This window comes from Uranotaenia lowii, chromosome 3 (assembly GCF_029784155.1).
Source record: "Uranotaenia lowii strain MFRU-FL chromosome 3, ASM2978415v1, whole genome shotgun sequence".
Taxonomy (NCBI): Eukaryota; Metazoa; Arthropoda; class Insecta; order Diptera; family Culicidae; genus Uranotaenia; species Uranotaenia lowii.
In genome coordinates this window covers 346753526-346772120 of record NC_073693.1, presented here as the reverse complement: position 1 = coordinate 346772120, position 18595 = coordinate 346753526, and the positions used below count along the sequence as shown (strand labels likewise).

Below are 18595 nucleotides of genomic sequence, written 5' to 3'. Positions count from 1 at the left end.
TATTCTAGAGCAGAGACCCTAGAAATAATCGTGATAATAGCAGGGAGCTGTAATAATCTCTAAGGAGCATAGAGATGAGTATTTAGCTCAGCCGGTAGCTAAGTTCGTTGATTCTGGAGCAAGCCTAGACATAACTTGAAAGTAACATGGAGCTACGTGTGTCTCTACTGCAGGGAGCATGGAGAGCAGTACAAAATAAGTAGGGTGCTAAGTTGAATGGTTTATAGGGAGAGAGCCTAGATAAGAATATGACAGAAGCATTGGGCTATGGTTTTTCTAGTGCAGGAAGCATAGAAAAAAAGTAAAAACTTAGTAGTGAACTAAATAGAATTGTGTAGAGCAGAATATCTAGACATGTCTATCATGATTTGAGAAAATTTGTATCATGTAGAGAAGAGGACGAAAATGATGTCTGTAATTCGAGCATAAAGAAGTATTTATTAGGAGTTACGATTGTGAACGAGCATTTTGTGTTTATGATTAAAGAAGCATTCGAAAGGAATAAACTATACAGTTTAAAATGATTGGAAGTTGTGTAACTCATATCTAAGATCTGATGATTCTCGAAGAAAATCAAACGCGTTAAGATAAAATCTCGAAATTCTACAAAATGTTGATTCTTACAAAAAAGAGTTCAAAACAGAATAATGTGAATGGAGGCATGCAGCTATTGAAAAACTGTATAACAAACATGAAACGACAGCAAGACCGGCTTGATGAACAAATCGCTCTTGATTCCACTTGAACAATAAAAGGGCCAATACCGACGAAATAAGCGAATGAGTTGGTTGGAAACGTGTTGTTACTTTGCGAATTTCATGTTCACATTAGAATAAATAAAAAAAAAATAATAAGCTGGCTCGAAATGGTTAGTTTCGTCGTAGTCAGAGCAGGGATGAAGAGAATGGAAGAGAAGGTAGAAATTTAAAGTATTTTAAATGGACAAAAATGGAGAAAAAAATTGGTTAAGCAATTGAAAGTCAATTACAGCTCTAGAACAATTGTGGAAAGCTGATTGTAAAAAGTTAACAAAGAAGAAGACTTTGGTATCAAAGCGAAAAGAATTTAAAATTGAATAACGAGTTTGTTTAAATATGCTTCTCAATTCTATGTTAACCTTAGGTGAATTATCTAGAATTTCGGAATGAATTGGATAATCTTCGGAAAAGCAATTCGTGAAAAAATGTACTTCTCATATCGCTGTTATAAGTATTCAGGTAATTAGGGATTTCTATCTAAATTTTCTGGAAAAACCAGTTGAGTTAATAGTTCGAGACTCGAGGCCTGTCTCATATATGTCATGCCAAAATTTGCAAATACATGTTTTGGTGATGATAATTACGTTGGGGAAGATGAAAACATCTGAAGAAAAGGGGAGACAGCACGAGAGAGTGCGTTGATTGTTGAAAGATTTATAGAATTAGTATTTAGTAATGAGGTTGATGAGCTAGTTCAGAAAGTGCAATAAATTGAGTTTTGATTACAGGTTTATCTGCCCAAGCATCATCCATTTCTTGAAATTGTTAAGAAGAAATGTTAATTGGATTGGGTTCTGAGCCGATCAATATGATTTAAGAAATCTTAATGAAAAGATCATGATTATTTGAATTTGGAACTGATAATAGAATCAGATGATATTGAAAAACGAATAATACCGGTAAATTAATTATGAATAAAGCCTACCTATAAAAGGTAGAATGACTGACTTATTTATTTTGCTTTTTATTTTTCATTTAATGAACAGTAGGGATGTAGGGTCTTGCCTTTTATCAAACATGCATTGTTGAATCATATCGTCAACATCTGTCATTTGACATACCTTGAGACAGATATACAGGAAAACAGTCTGACTGGCAGCACTGGAATTGGATGGGGACTGGACAGCGGGATCGATGAGGTGTGAAGGAAAAATAGATTTGAGTGCAGAAGATGTGTGGAATTCGACAGACAAGAGGACTCTACAGACAGCTTGGAATTGAAAGGCGAGTTGAGAGAACAGCCTGAATTTGTTGATAGAATTTCCAAGCGAGTTGAGAGGGCAGCTTGACATTGATAGGCGAGTTGAGAGGACAGGTTGAACGTATCCATAGAAATTTTCATACGAGTTGAGAGAACAGCTTAAAATTGTAAGAAGAGTTGAGAAGACAGCCTGAATGTATCGATAGAAGTATTCAAAGAGTTGAGAGGACAACCTAAAGGTATTGATACAATTTTCAAGCAAGTAAGAAGGACAGCTTGAAATTGAGAGGCGAGTTGAAAGGACAGCCTGAACGTGTTGATAAAAAATTTCGTACGAGTTGAGAGGACAGATTCAAATTGAAAGCCGAGTTTAGAGGACAGTCGGAACGTATCGATAGAAATTTCAAGCGAGTTGAGTTGAGTAATCCATATTTCATATTCTTTTTTTTTTTTTTTTTTTTGTGTAGTTTAGGTGAGCTATTTAATTTAATTATTCATCGACTTGTACTCCTATGTATTTGACTTAACGAACTTTTTCGATCTCATAACCATCGATTAATAACTTAAAAATTGCTCCAATTTTGCGATTTCCAATAATCATCCAGTTAGATTGATCAAGATTGAGACATTATTTTCTGTGTTTAAAAAAAATCTGCAATATTTTTCGACGACGGCAACCCTGCCCTGCCGAGTGAAGTTTATTTTTTCTGATCGGTGCAGTAAAGTTATCAAATTTCGGGTGAAATATAAAGTGTACCGTTGCATAGTCTAGTGATTTATTCGCGCAGTGTTTGGTTTTCTTCGAGTAAAGTGGAATTCAGAGTGAAGTGAGTGCGAAAAGGGTTTTTATGTGCAAATTGTCGATTTTTTTTATCGGAAAATTCTTCATGATGGTGACGCTACGAACGCGTTACTGCTATAAGAGGAAGAAAGAAGAAATTGCATCAAGTGATTGAACACAACATTGGAAGGCTTGTGTGCAAGATGGTATGTGATGACAGTGACCTCTTTCGATCGGATTCCGAAGTTGGTTATCGGCAATTGACCCCAAGATGTCTCTGTTAACTCTAAGCTAAGTATATTTAATTTTAATAAACATAACTTTATCCCTTAAGGAGGTTGGTCAACCAACCATCTACATAATTTTCTTCGAACAGCAAATGGCATTTTAACCCATTTCAATCTTCGAGGAAAGGCACGAGGAGTCGGTTTGTGAAATGTTTCAACATCTTACTTTATTTTTAATTTGTATACAAGTCGGGATGCAAGTACAAAGCATTAGACACTCAGAAGGATATCAGCCTGAATTATGTTATTTGTTTGAGCCATCGACACTCAGGAGGTGGTTAATTTCATTTTTTCATCGTGTTCCGATGTTTCTATCAAATTGTGAAATTGACTGATATTGTTAGAAAATTTGTTCAAATAGTTATAAAATATTCAGTGTAATTGGAAATTGATTTATTTTAAAAATTTCAAATTTGTAAAAAAATCCCTTCAAATTACAAAAAAATGGGAATTGTATAAATGGAACCTGTGGAAGGATGGGGGGAGGGGGGGGGGGGATCAGAAATATAAAATATTGGAAAAAAAACAAATTGAAATTTAAAAAACAAAAAATGAAAGTTGGGAATAAGATAAAAATTTGGAAGTTTGAATACATGAAAACCTTACAAGTGAAAATATTGATTTTCAGTATTATTAATTCTGGAATGCTTTGAAATAAAAAAAAATTAATTGAAAATTTGATGTTTTTGAAACCCGTGAAATTTGTAAAGTTGGTAATGAAAATTTAAAATTTGTCTTCAAAAGTTCCATATTTTCAAGACTTAATGAATATTTTCTGGAAACATCGAATTCGAAAATGAATCTTTTTAAACTCATAAAAGAAGTTTTTCCTTGCAAAATTCTGAGAATTTAAAATATTAAAAAAAAAAATAACTTCGAAAACATTCCAAATATTTTTATATATCCTCATAAATAAAATTTAAGATTTTTATTTCAAAATTTAGGATACGTTTGTTGAAAGCAAACGTTGGTTATGATTATATGCTCTAATAATTTTAACTTTCAGGTTCGTATCCTTTTATAAATAAATAATATTTTTTTCTTTATTTTATAAGACTATAAATGAATATCCAATATTTTAGTAATTTTCCTTACTGCCATATATTATTTCAAACCATTATAAATATTTTAGAAGGAATGCATCTGGGGATAACCTGGAGAAATTATTGCAAGCGGCACGGGTAGCCGGCCATTGTAGGTTTCTGAGGGTTGGATGCCTTCTTTCGACGAACCATCGGACTGTGGAAGCCCTAGAAGAAATTCGAAGGCCAAGCCACACAGCCATAGGCAGGACCTTGCTACTGATGGGGGAACCATACATACCATACCATACCATACATACATTAAAAAAATCTGCAATATTTTTCAAATCAGTATTTGCTACTTGTACAACGAGTTCTAAGTCATTTTCACTCCTTCACTGAATCTTTTGCAAATAGCTTGAGACGGCCTCTTTTCATGTCATCGATGTACAGTATAAATGACAAGAAACCCAACCCACTTCCTTGGGGAACTCCTAAGATCTTTTCTCTGTATCGCGAGTAAGATGAACCATAGTTTGTTCGTTGCATTCTGTTCTCCAAATAATTTTTGAACCAGCTTAGAACCGTGCCCGTTGATGCCAATTTTTACAAACACTTCTAACGGCAATAACCGATCAATTGTTTCAAACGCTCTCTTGAAGTCTAGAAACACAGTCACTATGAAGTTTCCGTTTTCAGTACACTGAGGTTTTTTTTACGCGGTTTTTTTTACACGGTTTTTTTACGCGGCTTTTTTTACGCGGATTTTCCAATTAACGCGGTTTTTTTACGCGGATTTTCGAATTAACGCGGTTTTTTTACGCGGATTTTCGAATTAACGCGGTTTTTCAGAGAACTTATTCTAAGACTTTTTCAAAGGAAAACACTTAGAATCTTTTTGTAGTTGGGAAAATCTTAGCTCTGAGACTAAGAACGTGAGAACGTGAGTACATGAGATCTGTGACCTGAGACCTGAGACTTGAGACCTGAGACATGAGACCTGAGATTTGAGACCTGAAATATGAGACTCGAGATCTGAGACACGAGACATGGGACATGAGACATGAGACCTGAGACTTGAGACCTGAGACATGAGACATGAGACATGAGACCTGAGACATGAGACATGAGACATGAGACATGAGACATAAGACCTAAGACATGAGACCTGAGGCCTGAGACATGGAACATGAGACCTGAGACATGAGACCTGAGACATGAGACCTAAGTCCTGAGACATGGAACATGAGACCTGAGACATGAGACGATCTGAATTCCACACTGTCAAATAAGCCTCACTATATTCTACTACTCTATTAATCTAATTGATTTTGTTTTTTATCTTAAAAATAAACTATCATTGTACGTAAATTTTTAAATAATCATGATTCTTACGCGTTTTTTTAGTAACGTGCTTATTTGCGCGAATTTTTTAATTAAAATGGATTTTTTACGTGGATTTTCGAGTTTCGGGGTTTTTTTACGTGGATTTTCGAATTAACGAGGTTTTTTTTACGCGGATTTTCGAATTAACGCGGTTTTTTTTACGCGGATTTTCGAATTAACGCGGTTTTTTTTTCGCGGTTTTCTTTTACGCGGGACGAAATACCGCGTAAAAAAAACCTCAGTGTATTATTTTTCCAATTTCGAAGTATCAAGTTAACTGTAGATTCAGTTGAATGCTGCTTCCTGAATCCAGAATGTTCAACAACCAATATGTCTTCAAAAAAGCGTAAGAATAGCTGTTTTACTGCTAATTCCAGCACTTTTTCTTGAATTTCCAATTTCTAATACGTTTATAGGACGATATAACCCCTCGTGAATTTTTCTGTTTTTCTACAGAAACTACAGTGGAATACTTCCACATTTTAGGTATTATTCCTAGCTGCAGACTCGTTTTTATAACATTTCTCAACGAGTTGGCTAATACCAGCAACAATTTCTCGGGAGACATTTTCGGTTTTGATCTTTTATCTCTTCCATTTTTAACTAGAAATAGCAACATTTTGGAAATATACGTTTCAGCCATATGCATCGGACATTCGGCGCCGGACCCTCAGAAAGGTTGAAGAAAATGTACATTCAAGTTGATCCTAGAAGGATTTGACTTTGAGCTTTCGTTAGAAATCTAGGGGGAAAATCTCGAATTTCGTATGCCATTTTTGCACCTAGAGTTTAGCGCAGGTGTTGAAAAAGATGATAACTAGGAATTTGAAAAAAAAAATGCAAAGCGAAAACACACACAACTCGTGGAACAAATTTTTTTCTCTGTTGTGTTGTGAGCCTACTTGATTGAATGATTCAACTGAATCAAAGCAATCGAAAAATTCCTTTTAATTCAACCACGGTACCGTTTGCTGCGCCAAAAATTGGTTTGGCGTTTTCTGTTAACTATTATTCAGTAATCATCGTCATAAATTTCGTCAATTATATTTAAAAACATTTCCTGTTTTATGCCTCATCCTTCTTGAAAAAGCTCCCCATGATCCCAATTCACACGATGACCACAAACGTTCGATTATTGAGTAGATTGCAAACGAATCAAAACAAACGATCAATTCGACCGGACCACTTCATCCTCATCCGGTTGCTTCGATTTGAATCAATCGAATCGATTGACAAAACCAAATTGGATTGTGGGCAGTGATAATTCAATCTAAGTTGGCGCTGCATGCGAATGACCTCATCGAATGCACAATAAGTAATTCAGTGCGCCCAAAATCTGTATGTAAACAAATTCAGTCGTCAGAATGCGCGAATGTGTGAATATCGACACCGATAATTTGTTTTGTCTTCTCAGGAGAATCCAAGAAGGCCGGGAAGGGGCAGCACGAATCAATTTATTGTGCCAATTTAAGCCATTCTTTTCGAATCACTGGGTGGCCCACCGAAAGAGAATTGAAGTGAAACAAAAAAAAATCGGTAATTGAATCGGATGGTTGAGAAAGGTAAACGAAACTTCCATCTCTCGGTCAGCAACTGTCAAACTGTGTGGAGGAATGGGTCGCAATTCGGATGAGACAATGATCATCGCGCCGGAACGACGCGTTCTGCGATGCATACGAATTGGTTCATTTGGCTCTTCGAGCCGGGTTTCATAATTCAAATGATCGGAGAGATCTCTAGCATACCAAGTGTTCTTGATGCATTCCTATCATGATTGATTCTTCTTAGCAGAATAATGCATGTAAGAAATGTGAGAATTTTATGAAAGAAATTTTTAATCAGAGCAAAGAATAATTTAAGAGATAAAATTTCATACATGTTTGTATATGTTAAAACATAAAATTGTTTTCTTACCTTGTGTTTGAGCCACTAACAGAAGTTATCGAGGATCATATCGCCCTTTTTGTTTATATTCTCATGCACGTTTTCAAGCTTCATGTCACATTCCGGAACGAAACACTTCTGAGCTAATGCTTCAATAAACATTCGATTTTCAGCACATTGCTTTGCTCTCACTTTTCAAAAATATCAACCGATTTTAAAGCACAGGTTGTGATCACTGTTGATATCCAGTGAACCCTCCAATAACCACCCCACGAAAACACTCCTCACTTGTTTTGAAGCTTTTCGACGCCACTGGATGACCCCTCGGTTGATTGCCAAGGTCGAAATTCCATCCACATCAGAGCAGTGGCCACCTATTTGTTATTTTTAAATTCACTCGCCACTAGACACGCAGTGGCAAATAGCTGGGGGTCTAATGCAGAATTCGCAATCATCACGTACAGATAACCACATCATAGTAGGCAAGGCACAACCTCCGAATCGAAGGCCGCCTCCCCTGTGGGTGCCTATTCGAACCTTGAATTTGGCCTACTATTCGCGAGCCACCCCCCGCCGCAAAACAACTTCAAAATACGCGCGTGACACTTTTCTAATTGGCGCCTGATGGCGGTTTCCGTTGAATGAATCGGATGGAATTGAGGCTCCCTGTCATTCATACGTCAGCAAGCGCACTTGCTTGCTTGCCATAAGGATCGCACCGCACTAACCGCACAATACACAATCGGTAGGTAATTAATCGTCGCGATGAATCCGTGTGCGCATGTCAATCCGCAAAAACCGCCAACACCGGATGATGATGATGACTCGGTTCATCAATCCTCCTTAGAAGGAACCGTGCCGTCCCGTCGTCCGTTTTCATGTCAAAGGCGCGTCACGTGAAGGTATGTAAGTGATTGACAATCCGCTGGGAACACCTAGAAATGAAGAGAGAAAAAAAAAAAAACAAAACAATCTGTATAAACAACGGAAGGATTGTATTAAAAAGATATAAAATCTTCAAAGCAAGCTAAAAAAAATTTAGAATACGATTATAGGTATTTCTTTTTCCCTTAAAGTCTATGAAAATCTATCAATGAAGTATCAATGAAAGCTCCAATTGTATTTATTTATTTATTGAGTCAATCTTGCTCCATTTACACGACACCTCAGACTTACGTGAAAAAATCTGAATTTTAAACTTGGATTTCAATGAAGCAACAATTCTGATGTTCCTCAAGGCAGTAATTTGAGACCTATTTTGTTCTTAAGCTTCGTGAACGATTTTTACAGGGCCAGGTTATTCGTTCAAAAAACGTTAGGCCGAATGGGTCATGAGCCTGTATGGGTAAGGCATTTGATTTCAAAAGTGACGACCGGGAATCCGGGCAATATCCGGGCAAATTTTTTCAAAACCCAAAAATTATTCAACAAAAATTCAAGAAAAAAACATTTTTTTCATCAAAACTCATGGACAAATTTTTAATTGTATTTTAGGCTTCCAAAAACCTTTCATAATCATTTTTTATAAAACCTGCTAAAACAATTTCATTTTTTGCTGTTTTTTTAATGTTTTGCCAAATAAAGTGAATCAATCCGGGCAAAATCCGGGCATTTTTCAATAAAATCCGGGCAACCTGGCCGTGCCGAACTGGTCCCAAATTTTATATTAAATATCGAGGGCAAACCCGGATAAAACCGGGCAATCTGGCAACCATATGTATTGGTCATGATGCTTAATGACTAGAAAATCAACCCTAGTTTTTGGATAAACCCAGAACCACTCTTTTTGATTCTTCCGATTAATTCTCCCTAACATCAGTTCAGCCTAACTAGAGAGTCCTACCCCGGGAAAAAAGAAAAATCGGGAATTTCCGAATTCCGGGAATTCTCAAAACCAATGAAAAGTGCTAAATTACTAACATTTTACAGGGGTACATTGGAAACATGGATCAGATATATATGATCGAGACGCTAACATTTTTTCTTAAACAGATTAATACATATAATTTGATAAAAATGTTCTTTTTTTCGTTCGGCAGCTTAGTGTAAAAGTGAAAAACGACAAAGAATCTATAAAACTAAACAATTCCAATAAAGAAACGCTACGTAAAGAATCTGATTTTAGACATCATTTAGAACTTCAGTTTCGCAAACTGTTGACAGTAGCAAACTGATCGGAAAAGAAATGACATATTTTGAAACAAAAGGATAGCTATCGCAAAATTTACGAGATTTGATGAATAACCTGAAGTCTATCTAACCAACTTCTATCGATAGTGAAAAAAAAAATCTCAATTATTCCTGATTTTTGCAGCAATTATCAGTCTAGTTTTTCGGTTAGAGTATTTTGTTTTAAGGTATCTAGGGTTTTATAATTGCTTATTGAATTTTTGGGGCATTAAACAAGTTTGAAATGTTTAGCAAAACAACTACCTAAAAAACGAAAATACCATATAGATAGGGGAGAATGAGGATACTTGATCCCTGGGGATACTTGATTCCTTAGCTATATCTCAAAACTGTAATGTCTTACAAAGATCAAATGTTCTAGAAAAATGTGCCAAAATGAGCAAAATTACAAAGCCTGTAGTATAAATAATTTTAACAAAATAATTGTTTGAGTAATTGAACTTTGTTTGAAAAATTTCACAAAATGTAACTTGAAGATCTTTTTTCATCACTTTAAAATGTTCGTTACATGGGAAAATTATGAAAAAAATATTTGTTCCAATGTATCAATCGTTCGAGCGTAGAATGAACTTCATTATTCCATATTTTCAAAGCAATGGAAAACTCTCAACTTTTTCCAGAAAAAGTTTTCTAAAATGTTGATTATGGGTATAATTGATCCCCTAGAGTTGGGTACAATTGATCCCCCTTCCAAACGGCATATTCTTTTTCTGAATTGATCGTTATGATTGCTGATCACGAAACTACTAATATTTATCCAAAAACTAATATTTATCAAACAATTGTCTGAAGAAAAGAGCAAAAATAATTAATTTTCTCATAATTATAAATAATAGCGCCTTCAAGTATGCAATGTTATTAGCGTTGAGACAAAGTTATCGAATTTTCTTCTTATGTCTGCTATAAATTGTGAAATGAGAACAAACATGACCAAAATAGTAAATTAACATTCTATCTTGGGGTTTTGTTTGATTTTTATACAAGGATTAGGGCTTCCTGAATAAAAGATCAAGTCTCCTTCAATAGGGGATCAAGTCTCCCCTAACTCCAGAATATTCGCAATTTTTTTACTCCCACGAAAATGCTTCTAGTTCATCAACGGGTTTAAGTATCGTTCTATTTTTTGGAGCATAGAAACTTGAAGTTACAAGCTGTCAGAAAATGTCAAAGACGGCGAGTTGCTAAATTTTTCCGAAAAGATATGGTGAAAATAAGAAAAGGGGATCAAGTATCCCCACTCTCCCCTATGGTTTCGTATGCAGAAGAGTGTTAAGATCTTCATTTTCAATTTTCCCGGGAACCCGAGAATTCCCAGGAAAAGGATCGTCAGTTTCCCGATTACCGGGAACGCTAGAATGGCCGCAAAATGGACACTCTAAGCCAGTGGTTTTCAAACTTATTTCACTCACCGCCCCCTTTTGCAAAATTTTCGCGCTCAACGCCCCCCTGGGCAAATAAAAAAAAACTTTAGAAAAATGTAATCTGAATTGTTGAAAAACCAATAGCTTTTGGCTTTATGTTGTAGTTCGACTATACTTAAAATTCATTCTAATTTGTATGAGGCCCTCAAAGCCAAAGGGGTAGGGGGTGGTGTAAAAATGGTCGATTTTGCTTTAACAATGTCTAACATTTTTCATATTTCAAACTATATTTCGTGATTTTCAGAATTTTAGAATTTTTTTTACATATCCATATCATTAGGTCCTAAAAAAAATCTTATTTTTTAAATTTTGATAAACAAAATTCAATATTGACCATTAATTTGATTTATAGAAAACAAACTAATTACTGTCCATCTGGTGAAATATCGTAAAAAATATATAAGTTTAAATTTGATTCTAATAACAGAATTCCGAAAATATTGCGACAACCGGATAGATTAAAAGTTTATCCATTAGAAATAGCACAATTGATTTTTGGAATCGGTTGAAATAAAAATGAACAAGCAAGAACTTAAAAGAAATTCTTTTACCTAAAAAAAAATCATTCATATGGTCTTTCCTAAAACTATCACTAAATCACAGATGACACCTTTTAAAAAAGATTTTCATCGGAGGTTTTTTTCTGTTTTGCAGATGTTTTGAGACAATACATTTTAAAATTATCAAGCATTGCCATTTGAAATTAGTCCTTTTTAGTATAACACAAAATAATCTTGCACAATAAGATCATCATGTAGAGCGTATACAAAATCTGAGACAATATAAAAGAATCTTTTAGATATATTTTTAGAAAAAAAAAAAAGATACTGGAACGAAAATTTGCTTGAAGATACATCTGTAACGTAATTTCATTGTTTAGAATCGAGTTTACTCGTTTTTATTTCGAAGCTACGTTGTTTCGTGATTTGTTAAAAATTTGAATTACGACCTCACCGCCCCCCTCAGCCCTTCCAACGCCCCCCAAATTTCGTAATTGAGCTCACCGCCCCCCTGGAAGTCTTCAACGCCCCCAGGGGGGCGGTAGGGACCACTTTGAAAACCACTGCTCTAAGCCTAACGTGTAGTCGACCTAGCGTCTATTGCTTCTGCTAGGCGAAACGAGCCGTGTCGCTGAAAATATTTGTTTCTGTTGGTATGAATAAAGATTCTTCTGACAGCTGTTATGAGCTTTTACTTCTAGAACAGTTTTTGTTCAAAACTGCATAATTTTTGAGTAACGTTTACATGGATTCGGAGAAGGCCTTGTAAGGGTTCGGATGTGTTTTTTTCTGTCCGCGTTGTGACTAGAAAAAATAGAAATTTGCGAGAAAAGAAAAACATCTTCGTTTTGTCCAGAAGAGCTAATGTGTATGGTTAAATAGAAAAACGTTGTGATTTGTGGTGTACAAAAAGGAAGAATCCGAGAAAAATGACTGCCATAATGAGAAGAACATCGGGCGCAAGGACGACAAACACACGAAAACTTGATGAGAGCTTTCCGATTTTTTGCCTATCCATGAACATTTTCACTCTCCTATGCAAACACGGCTTTGTCTGATGTATTTTTCATTAAAAAAAAATGTTTCACACATTGAATATGTCCACATCGTGTAAGCAACGTTGTCACGGATAGATGAAGTAAAGTCTGCACGCAGGGAAAAGTAGTACCATTGAGATAAAAAAAATACATCTTTGATTCAAAAACCTCGTGTACATTGAAACAAAAGCCATTTTCCTTGATTCAAGTAAATGTTATATTGAACCGAATTTTTTTTCCATTAAACCTATGTTCCAAATTTTTTAATCCAAATATTAAGTTCTTTGAGTTCAAAGAATTTTTTTATTTGACTCAGACTCAATGTGAAAATTTATTGATTTAAAGCATGGATCATCCAAAATCTAAACGCATTAAAAAGGGTCAATCTCGGAGCTATGTAAATGAAATAATAATGTTTTGTACTCAAAATGTAGAGTAGATCGTGTGGAGAACTACCGGCCAATTTCAATCCTTTGCTGTTTTTCAAAAGTGCTTGAAGTTTTGATTCAGCAACTATTTCGATACTTGCCGAAGTCCAGCACGGGTTTATCCGGAAGTGATCAACGTTGACCAACTTGATGTGCTATGCCAGTGACCTGCATACTGCAACTGATCAAAAACTGCAAGTAGAATCAATATTCGTCGACTTTGGCAAGGCCTTCGACAAAGTACCTCATATGGTCGTGATGGAGAAAATAAAACGCTATGGTTTCCCTGAATGGGTAAGCAAATGGTTGCACTCTTAACTGCTTAATCGTCAAGGCTTCGTAAATATCCGTGGAATTCACTCCACTATGTTTACTAGGCCGTCTGGTGTTCCGCAAGGTAGTCACTTAGGACCACTTATTTTCGTGATTTTCATAAACGACTTAGCAATCGCCCTTCAATCGCCAAAAATACTGCCGGATCTACCGGATCGTTGACTCAAGAGTGGACTACGTTGCGCTTCAAGAAGACATTAACAGTCTTCTCGCATGGTGTGGAAAACATGGAATGAAAGTAAACGCCGATAAGTGCAAGTGCATCAGCTTTTTTAGAACCAGAAACTCTTTGGTCTTCGATTACGCTTTTGGTGGCACTTCGCTCGAAAGAGTTGTCACAATTAAGGATCTTGGAGTAACCTTTGATCAGAAGCTCTCGTTTAATCAGCATATCGCAACAACAACAGCTAAAGCCTTCGTTTTGTTTAGATTCCTGCGACGAAATACTTTGAACTTTGAGGACCCATACGCTCTCAAGACAGTTTTCTGCTCTTTGGTGCGAAGTGTCTTGGAGTATGCGGCACCAGTTTGGGCACCCTACCACTCTGTCCATATCAAACGAATCGAACGATTTCAGAAAAAAATTCTTCGTTATGCGTTGCGTCAACTGCCATGGCGAGACCCTGTAAGGCTACCACCCTACCCACAAAAGTGTGCTCTTTTGTCTATACCGTCCCTAGACCAAAGCAGAACATTTTTGCAGCGAATTGTATACGATATCCTGACAAACTCTGTAGACTGTCCACAATTGCTTCAAAACTTGAGTTTGCACGCCCCAGCCCGCCGTTTGCGTAACCAAACCACCTTTTGGCTACCTAGAAGCAGAACAGTTTTTGGACAAAACCACCCGCTTAATCGATGTTGTAAAGTCTTCAACGATGTTTCACACTTGTTCGACTTCAATGTATCTAAATCAATGTTTAAATGTGCAATCCGTAACGTTCCCTAGCTTTAACATAGTCTTAATTCAAACATAAGTTTATTTTAATATCCGGTCTGTATGGCAGCAGTCAAAGACTTAAATAAATAAATCTCTTCATCTCTGTTGCATCCCGAGTCATCCTGCCATTCTTCTTCATCTTCTGCTTGACAATTGCCCAAAATTTTTCGATAGGGCGGAATTGAGGGCAGTTGGGTGGGTTGATGTCCTTTTCGACGAAATCCACCCGTTAGCCCGATACCATTGTAGTACCTCTTTGCTGTAGTGGCAGCTTGCCAAATCTGGCGAAAACTTAACTGGTCCTTTGTGAGATCTAATGTACGAAAAAAAAAAAGAGTTTTTCCGGCATTCCTCCTTGTACATTTCGGAGTCCATGGTCTTGTTTTTCACAAAAACTCGGGGTTTTCGTTCGCAGCTGCAACTACCTTGCGAGATCAAACACTTTCTTGCAAATTTATCGACAAAAACGAATTTAAACTTGGCGGGGAATATCACCCCGACCAGTGGCTTTGTAAAATTTTTGGCCAGGATGCTGCCCAAAATCCATCTTCACGTACGTTTCGTCATCCATGAGGATGCATCCGTCGTACTTCGTTAGAACCTTGTTGTATAACTTCCAGGCACGTCCTTTGGCTACTACACTGCTTCAATGTTCGTATTAGTTGCTTACCGGTCTTTGTGCCGACGAATCCTTTTGACGGTGCACCGGTCGGCATTGAATTCCCTGGCGATGTAATACCTAGTCCGACTGCCCTGGGTTTACCTTGATCGTTCTCAACACCTTCAAATGCAGTGTCCGATCCTTAGTTAGCTTGGTATCAACCTGCCGATCGAGAGTATGCATCTCACGGAAACGTTTAAAAACGCTGCACACGGTCGATTTGACCATTTTTAACGATCGCGCGATTTTTGACTTGAGTGTCCAAAATTAATTTTCGTCTCGCGGCTTCCATTAAGTGTACACGGAAAAAACTTTTCACATGAACGCTACGTGAAAATGTACATGGATTTTTGCCACCATGAAAATCACGTGGAACCTACGTGAACTTCAGGTAGCAAACAGAGCTCATACAGCAAGCAGAATTCACGTAATTTTCATATGCGTTGTATGTGAAGATAACGTAGATCGAATGTGAAAAGGGATTCGTTCTGCTACACGCGATTCACATAGATTTCATTGAAATAAGAATGTAGGAATTTTTTTTCGTATCATTTAAATAAAAACTATTTTATTTTTAAGGATTTTTATAATGCCACATAATTTACAAAACACTGTGCCATTTTTTCACTTTCACAACTACACTATTTACACTTTCACTTTTCATTTAATTGACACAATCGTCCAAAAAATGGCATTTCCCGAAACTGATGTGCCTCCATAGCGGTTATCTGAAGTTGCAGCTGACCCGATTCCACATTCTGTTTAAATAGAAGAAATAAAAAAGGTTGTAAAGAACAATCAAAAAGCTAAATTCTTTATACTTACAAAAAACAGCTTCAAAATGTCTCTATTTGCCTGTAACAACTGTGCTTGAACTTGGAACCACGCCATATTGAGTACCGGTATTCTTTTACAGAGATTTAACGTGAATGACCCATTAAGAGTTACGTGAACATCACATAGAATGCACCCATTCCGTCTAAACTTCGCGGATCATTGGATTTTCACGTAAATCGAATGTGTCTTCATTTTGACAGAATATAATTATGTGAGTTTCACGTAAGGATCAAGTGTTTTTTTTTATTGACCTCTAAGTGATTCACGTAAGTCAAGCAAAAATTCACGTAACGAGCGCCTACGTGAAAATCCAGGTGAATTTAACGTTTCCTTTTCGGATGAGTTTAACTTTTTTGGAACAAAACGAATTGTAATGAAATTTTCAGCACTGATAGAGGAAACATTTCCGAACAAAGTACTGTCAAAAAATTCCAGATCCGACAACTAGGAGCGCTATGGTATAATAAACAGTGCGTCCAGATTTGTAGTGATCCATGCTTTATGACAATAAACTTTCGTTTGCTAACCGACTCAGATGGTGCACTGGGTAAGATATCGGACTGACAAGCCGAGATGAGATTTGACAGTGAGTTCGATTCTCACTATATTTTTTTCGGGATAACTTATCCAATAGGATTAAGCCTAGTCCACACTAGGAGACAGTTCGTCTCGAGACGGTCTCTCAGCGTCTCCCATTTTCTTCGGGTGACACTGAGACCATCTCAGGCTTCCAAAATCAACAACAGACAACAAAGTCCGTCTCATAACAAAAATCGCCGTTCATGTTGCCTAGTGTGGACTAGGCTTTAGAAACCCATAAAATGTTTTTCTGTTTCGCTTGCATAATTCAGCTTGGGAGCCAGCAGTGCTTTTCCAATCATATCATCTTTACTGCCGTTCTAAGCAAGATTGTCTCATGCGGAAAAACGTGCAAACGAGAAAAACGCGGTTGAAATATCAGCTATATTTCCAATTTTTCTCTCAAACTAAAAATTCACCGACAGTTTTTTCGTAGTGAACAGTTCAAATTAATCATTTTACAATGTTTTCTGCCAAAAAAATTACATTTCCTACAAAAAAACGGGAAATTAGAGCCAAAACTGCTCCGTGTGACACTTTTGCGTAGAATCAGAACGCATGCCGATGCTAGTTATACGAAAAAACTGTCACACGGCTACAATTTTTCTATCATTTTAAAAGCTTGCGTAGTTTATTTTTTCCCCAAAAACTCATGCTAAACCGTACTTTGAGGAATACGTTCCTCTTCGTTTATAAAAATGTATATTTGAGTATGGATCCTGTAAGTAGTGCCTACCGAAAAGTGTTTAGTGAAAATTTCTCTGTTTAAAACACTCAAGGCTTCTCGCTCCTTTTCTGCCCTCTATTTCAGTGTTCTTTTCAGTGAATAACATTAAATTCAACAGTTTAAACTCATCTTAAGACAATTTTTTGATAAAATTTGCATTTTTCATAGAATTTTCTCTAGTGTGACATTCTTGCGTAGAACTATCTACATAGAGACAACCACCTTGATGAAAATTTCGTATAAGTTCAGAACAAAGTATACTTGTTTGTGTTTTTATTCGAAAGTTAACACTAAAAGAGACCGTTTCCAGGAAAAAGTGAAAATGACCCAAAAGTCACATGGGACATTCTTGCTTAGAACGGCAGTTTAGTACAGTACACTTTTGTGCGCAATTTCGGCACAGAGATTTGCTAAACACGCATTGAATTTTTGTAACCTCTTCTATGGGTGTAGATATGAATTTAGTAGGATCAACAGAAACGGATTTGAGCTATCATTAGGCGGAGTCCTAGCAATTTTTTTTTCGATTAAATAACAAATTTATTTTCTTTAGATTTTTACATTAGTTTACATTGTAAGTGTTCTGCTTAAGTATTTTGAATTTCAATTTATAATTCAAGCCTTAAATTCAAAGAAAATTGCTTATATTAGAAATCTTATTTTAAAAATGATTCCAGGACTAAATACTCATAACTTCAATTCATCGTAAGAGCTTTTTGCCTCAAAAAACTTTAAACAGAAACTTACCATTCACTTAAATCCCATTGCAGCGGATGCTAATATGGAAGCAAACAACGCCGCAGGCTGCTGCCCCAAATAGTAGGCCACTTGCACGAAGGAAAGAAACGCAAAAAAACTGACGCTGTGAATAACCTCGAAACAATATTCGCGAAATCACCACACAAACACCGCGCGAAAGGGAAACCGAAAAAAATAGATCACTCTTGCCACGTGTAGTAGGATGAGAACAGCGCGAGATCCATTCTTTTTTTTTTCAAACATAATCTCGCATCTCTCTGTCAGCAAACGGTTTGTTGTAGGTAGTAGGCCACGACGAAGTGGCGCTCCATTAGGCTTTTTTTAACACTGATACTGGGCCAATGATTAAAACAACAAGAGCAATCACAACATTGGCGCAGGTGGCGAACGATCGAAGATCGCGAATCGAGACACCGGACGACCGGAAAGTTGAATACGCGTCGAAGTTCACAGTTGCACAGCACCGGTTACGCGCCGACGAATCACGCGACTACTACGATCGACGACCGAGGATCGACTAGAGCTACCCTACGAAACAGTACCCGCCGATCGATGGTTTCTCAAGTCAACAACAAGTAGGTAGCCAGCTATGCAAAGAGGTATCAATGAAATTGTTGTTTTCGCGAATTCAACAAGTGTTGCTCATTTTTGTTCAAGGGGTAGCTTTTTGAGCGCAAGTTTCCAACCGAAACAGGTGCCGCTCGTGAGAAATTCCATGGTTTATGCGAGCGAGAGAGATCGAGAGAGTTTTAAAGTTAATGAAGGCAAACATTCATGTAACCTGGCTATACACAAAGTTTAAACGGTTTTAAGTTATGTGATCATTAACAGATACACGAACCGATAATTTGAATTTTCAAAAAT

The 18595-nt window shown here is 36.7% G+C and overlaps 1 protein-coding gene across 1 annotated transcript in view; it reads right to left on the bottom strand.

Annotated features, from left to right (window-relative positions):
* LOC129754411 (uncharacterized) overlaps positions 1-18235 on the bottom strand; it is a 65816-nt gene extending 47581 nt beyond the window's left edge. The window contains exons 1-2 of the mRNA XM_055750473.1: positions 17720-18235; positions 7350-8254 (exon numbers count right to left, since the gene is read on the bottom strand). The gene's annotated coding sequence lies outside the window, so the exon portion shown is untranslated. The remainder of the gene's footprint in view (positions 1-7349; positions 8255-17719) is intronic.
* Positions 18236-18595: the final 360 nt, after the last annotated feature.